The sequence below is a fragment of the Triticum aestivum genome, unplaced genomic scaffold (assembly GCF_018294505.1).
Source record: "Triticum aestivum cultivar Chinese Spring unplaced genomic scaffold, IWGSC CS RefSeq v2.1 scaffold2488, whole genome shotgun sequence".
In the NCBI taxonomy this organism is placed as follows: Eukaryota; Viridiplantae; Streptophyta; class Magnoliopsida; order Poales; family Poaceae; genus Triticum; species Triticum aestivum.
In genome coordinates, this window is record NW_025228543.1 from 14,311 (window position 1) to 20,986 (window position 6,676).

Sequence of the window (6,676 nt, forward strand, 5' to 3'; positions counted from 1 at the left end):
GGGAGCGGCCAAAGCAATGTGCAATCGTCTTTGTAGTGGAGCTGGGAGGGGCAAGGATAAGGGACGAAGACCGGGGTAACATGTCGGATGCGATCATACCAGCACTAAAGCACCGGATCCCATCAGAACTCCGAAGTTAAGCGTGCTTGGGTGAGAGTAGTACTAGGATGGGTGACCTCCTGGGAAGTCCTCGTGTTGCATTCCCTTTTTAATTTTTTTCGCGCCGCTTGCAAAACAAAACGCACGTGTAAGTAATATATTTACCGTGTTTTATTATTTTGCACGAGTGCGGTAAGTCATAGCTGGGTGCTCACGATTCACGGGCCCAGCGTCGGCGTTGTGGCGCGGCAAGCGTGCACTGGTGCGGTTGAGAGGGAGGGGTGGAAACCGCGTTAAACTCGTCTCCGTAGTTGATAGGGAGCGGCCAAAGCAATGTGCAATCGTCTTTGTAGTGGAGCTGGGACGGGCAAGGATAAGGGACGAAGACCGGGGTAACATGTCGGATGCGATCATACCAGCACTAAAGCACCGGATCCCATCAGAACTCCGAAGTTAAGCGTGCTTGGGCGAGAGTAGTACTAGGATGGGTGACCTCCTGGGAAGTCCTCGTGTTGCATTCCCTTTTTAATTTTTTTCGCGCCGCTTGCAAAACAAAACGCACGTGTAAGTAATATATTTACCGTGTTTTATTATTTTGCACGAGTGCGGTAAGTCATAGCTGGGTGCTCACGATTCACGGGTCCAGCGTCGGCGTTGTGGCGCGGCAAGCGTGCACTGGTGCGGTTGAGAGGGAGGGGTGGAAACCGCGTTAAACTCGTATCCGTAGTTGAGAGGGAGCGGCCAAAGCAATGTACAATCGTCTTTGTAGTGGAGCTGGGAGGGGCAAGGATAAGGGACGAAGACCGGGGTAACATGTCGGATGCGATCATACCAGCACTAAAGCATCGGATCCCATCAGAACTCCGAAGTTAAGCGTGCTTGGGCAAGAATAGTACTAGGATGGGTGACCTCCTGGGAAGTCCTCGTGTTGCATTCCCTTTTTAATTTTTTTCGCGCCGCTTGCAAAACAAAACGCACGTGTAAGTAATATATTTATCATGTTTTATTATTTTGCACGAGTGCGGTAAGTCATAGCTGGGTGCTCACGATTCACGGGTCCAGCGTCGGCGTTGTGGCGCGGCAAGCATGCACTGGTGCGGTTGACAGGGAGGGGTGGAAACCGCGTTAAACTCGTCTCCGTAGTTGAGAGGGAGCGGCCAAAGCAATGTACAATCGTCTTTGTAGTGGAGCTGGGAGGGGCAAGGATAAGGGACGAAGACCGGGGTAACATGTCGGATGCGATCATACCAGCACTAAAGCACCGGATCCCATCAGAACTCCGAAGTTAAGCGTGCTTGGGCGAGAGTAGTACTAGGATGGGTGACCTCCTGGGAAGTCCTCGTGTTGCATTCCCTTTTTTATTTTTTTCGCGCCGCTTGCAAAACAAAACGCACGTGTAAGTAATATATTTACCGTGTTTTATTATTTTGCACGAGTGCGGTAAGTCATAGCTGGGTGCTCACGATTCACGGGTCCAGCGTCGGCGTTGTGGCGCGGCAAGCGTGCACTGGTGCGGTTGAGAGGGAGGGGTGGAAACCGCGTTAAACTCGTCTCCGTAGTTGAGAGGGAGCGGCCAAAGCAATGTACAATCGTCTTTGTAGTGGAGCTGGGAGGGGCAAGGATAAGGGACGAAGACCGGGGTAACATGTCGGATGCGATCATACCAGCACTAAAGCACTGGATCCCATCAGAACTCCGAATTTAAGCGTGCTTGGGCGAGAGTAGTACTAGGATGGGTGACCTCCTGGGAAGTCCTCGTGTTGCATTCCCTTTTTAATTTTTTTCGCGCCGCTTGCAAAACAAAACGCACGTGTAAGTAATATATTTACCGTGTTTTATTATTTTGCACGAGTGCGGTAAGTCATAGCTGGGTGCTCACGATTCACGGGTCCAGCGTCGGCGTTGTGGCGCGGCAAGCGTGCACTGGTGCGGTTGAGAGGGAGGGGTGGAAACCACGTTAAACTCGTCTCCGTAGTTGAGAGGGAGCGGCCAAAGCAATGTGCAATCGTCTTTGTAGTGGAGCTGGGAGGGGCAAGGATAAGGGACGAAGACCGGGGTAACATGTCGGATGCGATCATACCAGCACTAAAGCACCGGATCCCATCAGAACTCTGAAGTTAAGCGTGCTTGGGCGAGAGTAGTACTAGGATGGGTGACCTCCTGGGAAGTCCTCGTGTTGCATTCCCTTTTTAATTTTTTTCGCGCCGCTTGCAAAACAAAACGTACGTGTAAGTAATATATTTACCGTGTTTTATTATTTTGCACGAGTGCGGTAAGTCATAGCTGGGTGCTCACGATTCACGGGTCCAGCGTCGGCGTTGTGGCGCGGCAAGCGTGCACTGGTGCGGTTGAGAGGGAGGGGTGGAAACCGCGTTAAACTCGTCTCCGTAGTTGAGAGGGAGCGGCCAAAGCAATGTACAATCGTCTTTGTAGTGGAGCTGGGAGGGGCAAGGATAAGGGACGAAGACCGGGGTAACATGTCGGATGCGATCATACCAGCACTAAAGCACCGGATCCCATCAGAACTCCGAAGTTAAGCGTGCTTGGGTGAGAGTAGTACTAGGATGGGTGACCTCCTGGGAAGTCCTCGTGTTGCATTGCCTTTTTAATATTTTTCGCGCCGCTTGCAAAACAAAACGCACGTGTAAGTAATATATTTACCGTGTTTTATTATTTTGCACGAGTGCGGTAAGTCATAGCTGGGTGCTCACGATTCACGGGTCCAGTGTCGGCGTTGTGGCGCGGCAAGCGTGCACTGGTGCGGTTGAGAGGGAGGGGTGGAAACCGCGTTAAACTCGTCTCCGTAGTTGAGAGGGAGCGGCCAAAGCAATGTACAATCGTCTTTGTAGTGGAGCTGGGAGGGGCAAGGATAAGGGACGAAGACCGGGGTAACATGTTGGATGCGATCATACCAGCACTAAAGCACCGGATCCCATCAGAACTCCGAAGTTAAGGGTGCTTGGGCGAGAGTAGTACTAGGATGGGTGACCTCCTGGGAAGTCCTCGTGTTGCATTCCCTTTTTAATTTTTTTCGCGCCGCTTGCAAAACAAAACGCACGTGTAAGTAATATATTTACCGTGTTTTATTATTTTGCACGAGTGCGGTAAGTCATAGCTGGGTGCTCACGATTCACGGGTCCAGCGTCGGCGTTGTGGCGCGGCAAGCGTGCACTGGTGCGGTTGAGAGGGAGGGGTGGAAACCGCGTTAAACTCGTCTCCGTAGTTGAGAGGGAGCGGCCAAAGCAATGTACAATCGTCTTTGTAGTGGAGCTGGGAGGGGCAAGGATAAGGGACGAAGACCGGGGTAACATGTCGGATGCGATCATACCAGCACTAAAGCACCGGATCCCATCAGAACTCCGAAGTTAAGCGTGCTTGGGTGAGAGTAGTACTAGGATGGGTGACCTCCTGGGAAGTCCTCGTGTTGCATTCCCTTTTTAATTTTTTTCGCGCCGCTTGCGAAACAAAACGCACGTGTAAGTAATATATTTACCGTGTTTTATTATTTTGCACGAGTGCGGTAAGTCATAGCTGGGTGCTCACGATTCACGGGGCAAGCGTCGGCGTTGTGGCGCGGCAAGCGTGCACTGGTGCGGTTGAGAGGGAGGGGTGGAAACCGCGTTAAACTCGTCTCCGTAGTTGAGAGGGAGCGGCCAAAGCAATGTACAATCGTCTTTGTAGTGGAGCTGGGAGGGGCAAGGATAAGGGACGAAGACCGGGGTAACATGTCGGATGCGATCATACCAGCACTAAAGCACCGGATCCCATCAGAACTCCGAAGTTAAGCGTGCTTGGGCGAGAGTAGTACTAGGATGGGTGACCTCCTGGGAAGTCCTCGTGTTGCATTCCCTTTTTAATTTTTTTCGCGCCGCTTGCAAAACAAAACGCACGTGTAAGTAATATATTTACCGTGTTTTATTATTTTGCACGAGTGCGGTAAGTCATAGCTGGGTGCTCACGATTCACGGGTCCAGCGTTGGCGTTGTGGCGCGGCAAGCATGCACTGGTGCGGTTGAGAGGGAGGGGTGGAAACCGCGTTAAACTCGTCTCCGTAGTTGAGAGGGAGCGGCCAAAGCAATGTACAATCGTCTTTGTAGTGGAGCTGGGAGGGGCAAGGATAAGGGACGAAGACCGGGGTAACATGTTGGATGTGATCATACCAGCACTAAAGCACCAGATGCAATCAGAACTCCGAAGTTAAGCGTGCTTGGGCGAGAGTAGTACTAGGATGGGTGACCTCCTGGGAAGTCCTCGTGTTGCATTCCCTTTTTAATTTTTTTCGCGCCGCTTGCAAAACAAAACGCACGTGTAAGTAATATATTTACCGTGTTTTATTATTTTGCACGAGTGCGGTAAGTCATAGCTGGGTGCTCACGATTCACGGGTCCAGCGTCGGCGTTGTGGCGCGGCAAGCGTGCACTGGTGCGGTTGAGAGGGAGGGGTGGAAACCGCGTTAAACTCGTCTCCGTAGTTGAGAGGGAGCGGCCAAAGCAATGTGCAATCGTCTTTGTAGTGGAGCTGGGAGGGGCAAGGATAAGGGACGAAGACCGGGGTAACATGTCGGATTGGATCATACCAGCACTAAAGCACCGGATCCCATCAGAACTCCGAAGTTAAGCGTGCTTGGGCGAGAGTAGTACTAGGATGGGTGACCTCCTGGGAAGTCCTCGTGTTGCATTCCCTTTTTAATTTTTTTCGCGCCGCTTGCAAAACAAAACGCACGTGTAAGTAATATATTTACCGTGTTTTATTATTTTGCACGAGTGCGGTAAGTCATAGCTGGGTGCTCACGATTCACGGGTCCAGCGTCGGCGTTGTGGCGCGGCAAGCGTGCACTGGTGCGGTTGAGAGGGAGGGGTGGAAACCGCGTTAAACTCGTCTCCGTAGTTGAGAGGGAGCGGCCAAAGCAATGTGCAATCGTCTTTGTAGTGGAGCTGGGAGGGGCAAGGATAAGGGACGAAGACCGGGGTAACATGTCGGATGCGATCATACCAGCACTAAAGTACCGGATCCCATCAGAACTCCGAAGTTAAGCGTGCTTGGGCGAGAGTAGTACTAGGATGGGTGACCTCCTGGGAAGTCCTCGTGTTGCATTCCCTTTTTAATTTTTTTCGCGCCGCTTGCAAAACAAAACGCACGTGTAAGTAATATATTTACCGTGTTTTATTATTTTGCACGAGTGCGGTAAGTCATAGCTGGGTGCTCACGATTCACGGGTCCAGCGTCGGCGTTGTGGCGCGGCAAGCGTGCACTGGTGCGGTTGAGAGGGAGGGGTGGAAACCGCGTTAAACTCGTCTCCGTAGTTGAGATGGAGCGGCCAAAGCAATGTACAATCGTCTTTGTAGTGGAGCTGGGAGGGGCAAGGATAAGGGAAGAAGACCGGGGTAACATGTCGGATGCGATCATACCAGCACTAAAGCATCGGATCCCATCAGAACTCCGAAGTTAAGCATGCTTGGGCGAGAGTAGTACTAGGATGGGTGACCTCCTGGGAAGTCCTCGTGTTGCATTCCCTTTTTAATTTTTTTCGCGCCGCTTGCAAAACAAAAGGCACGTGTAAGTAATATATTTACCGTGTTTTATTATTTTGCACGAGTGCGGTAAGTCATAGCTGGGTGCTCACGATTCACGGGTCCAGCGTCGGCGTTGTGGCGCGGCAAGCGTGCACTGGTGCGGTTGAGAGGGAGGGGTGGAAACCGCGTTAAACTCGTCTCCGTAGTTGAGAGGGAGCGGCCAAAGCAATGTACAATCGTCTTTGTAGTGGAGCTGGGAGGGGCAAGGATAAGGGACGAAGACCGGGGTAACATGTCGGATGCGATCATACCAGCACTAAAGCACCGGATCCCATCAGAACTCCGAAGTTAAGCGTGCTTGGGCGAGAGTAGTACTAGGATGGGTGACCTCCTGGGAAGTCCTCGTGTTGCATTCCCTTTTTAATTTTTTTCGCGCCGCTTGCAAAACAAAACACATGTGTAAGTAATATATTTACCGTGTTTTATTATTTTGCACGAGTGCGGTAAGTCATAGCTGGGTGCTCACGATTCACGGGTCCAGCGTCGGCGTTGTGGCGCGGCAAGCGTGCACTGGTGCGGTTGAGAGGGAGGTGTGGAAACCGCGTTAAACTCGTCTCCGTAGTTGAGAGGGAGCGGCCAAAGCAATGTACAATCGTCTTTGTAGTGGAGCTGGGAGGGGCAAGGATAAGGGACGAAGACCGGGGTAACATGTCGGATGTGATCATACCAGCACTAAAGCACCGGATCCCATCAGAACTCCGAAGTTAAGCGTGCTTGGGCGAGAGTAGTACTAGGATGGGTGACCTCCTGGGAAGTCCTCGTGTTGAATTCCCTTTTTACTTTTTTTCGCGCCGCTTGCAAAACAAAACGCACGTGTAAGTAATATATTTACCGTGTTTTATTATTTTGCACGAGTGCGGTAAGTCATAGCTGGGTGCTCACGATTCACGGATCCAGCGTCGGCGTTGTGGCGCGGCAAGCGTGCACTGGTGCGGTTGAGAGGGAGGGGTGGAAACCGCGTTAAACTCGTCTCCGTAGTTGAGAGGGAGCGGCCAAAGCAATGT

General features: G+C 51.8%; 16 non-coding genes across 16 annotated transcripts; all 16 read left to right on the forward strand.

The window, feature by feature from the left end:
• Positions 1 to 85: 85 nt before the first annotated feature.
• LOC123174346 (5S ribosomal RNA) lies at positions 86 to 204 on the forward strand. Its single transcript, XR_006486975.1, has one exon. It is a non-coding gene; the product is annotated as a 5S ribosomal RNA (ribosomal RNA).
• A 297-nt stretch (positions 205 to 501) lies between these two features.
• Positions 502 to 620, forward strand: LOC123174344 (5S ribosomal RNA). The gene has a single exon (XR_006486973.1). It is a non-coding gene; the product is annotated as a 5S ribosomal RNA (ribosomal RNA).
• A 297-nt stretch (positions 621 to 917) lies between these two features.
• Positions 918 to 1,036, forward strand: LOC123174275 (5S ribosomal RNA). Its single transcript, XR_006486915.1, has one exon. It is a non-coding gene; the product is annotated as a 5S ribosomal RNA (ribosomal RNA).
• A 297-nt stretch (positions 1,037 to 1,333) lies between these two features.
• On the forward strand, positions 1,334 to 1,452 carry LOC123174252 (5S ribosomal RNA). The gene has a single exon (XR_006486894.1). It is a non-coding gene; the product is annotated as a 5S ribosomal RNA (ribosomal RNA).
• Positions 1,453 to 1,749: 297 nt separating this feature from the next.
• Positions 1,750 to 1,868, forward strand: LOC123174268 (5S ribosomal RNA). The gene has a single exon (XR_006486909.1). It is a non-coding gene; the product is annotated as a 5S ribosomal RNA (ribosomal RNA).
• A 297-nt stretch (positions 1,869 to 2,165) lies between these two features.
• Positions 2,166 to 2,284, forward strand: LOC123174336 (5S ribosomal RNA). The gene has a single exon (XR_006486965.1). It is a non-coding gene; the product is annotated as a 5S ribosomal RNA (ribosomal RNA).
• A 297-nt stretch (positions 2,285 to 2,581) lies between these two features.
• Positions 2,582 to 2,700, forward strand: LOC123174267 (5S ribosomal RNA). The gene has a single exon (XR_006486908.1). It is a non-coding gene; the product is annotated as a 5S ribosomal RNA (ribosomal RNA).
• Positions 2,701 to 2,997: 297 nt separating this feature from the next.
• LOC123174326 (5S ribosomal RNA) lies at positions 2,998 to 3,116 on the forward strand. Its single transcript, XR_006486955.1, has one exon. It is a non-coding gene; the product is annotated as a 5S ribosomal RNA (ribosomal RNA).
• Positions 3,117 to 3,413: 297 nt separating this feature from the next.
• Positions 3,414 to 3,532, forward strand: LOC123174347 (5S ribosomal RNA). The gene has a single exon (XR_006486976.1). It is a non-coding gene; the product is annotated as a 5S ribosomal RNA (ribosomal RNA).
• Positions 3,533 to 3,829: 297 nt separating this feature from the next.
• Positions 3,830 to 3,948, forward strand: LOC123174264 (5S ribosomal RNA). The gene has a single exon (XR_006486905.1). It is a non-coding gene; the product is annotated as a 5S ribosomal RNA (ribosomal RNA).
• A 297-nt stretch (positions 3,949 to 4,245) lies between these two features.
• Positions 4,246 to 4,364, forward strand: LOC123174294 (5S ribosomal RNA). Its single transcript, XR_006486931.1, has one exon. It is a non-coding gene; the product is annotated as a 5S ribosomal RNA (ribosomal RNA).
• A 297-nt stretch (positions 4,365 to 4,661) lies between these two features.
• Positions 4,662 to 4,780, forward strand: LOC123174284 (5S ribosomal RNA). Its single transcript, XR_006486924.1, has one exon. It is a non-coding gene; the product is annotated as a 5S ribosomal RNA (ribosomal RNA).
• Positions 4,781 to 5,077: 297 nt separating this feature from the next.
• Positions 5,078 to 5,196, forward strand: LOC123174334 (5S ribosomal RNA). The gene has a single exon (XR_006486963.1). It is a non-coding gene; the product is annotated as a 5S ribosomal RNA (ribosomal RNA).
• A 297-nt stretch (positions 5,197 to 5,493) lies between these two features.
• LOC123174266 (5S ribosomal RNA) lies at positions 5,494 to 5,612 on the forward strand. The gene has a single exon (XR_006486907.1). It is a non-coding gene; the product is annotated as a 5S ribosomal RNA (ribosomal RNA).
• Positions 5,613 to 5,909: 297 nt separating this feature from the next.
• LOC123174276 (5S ribosomal RNA) lies at positions 5,910 to 6,028 on the forward strand. Its single transcript, XR_006486916.1, has one exon. It is a non-coding gene; the product is annotated as a 5S ribosomal RNA (ribosomal RNA).
• A 297-nt stretch (positions 6,029 to 6,325) lies between these two features.
• Positions 6,326 to 6,444, forward strand: LOC123174272 (5S ribosomal RNA). The gene has a single exon (XR_006486912.1). It is a non-coding gene; the product is annotated as a 5S ribosomal RNA (ribosomal RNA).
• Positions 6,445 to 6,676: the final 232 nt, after the last annotated feature.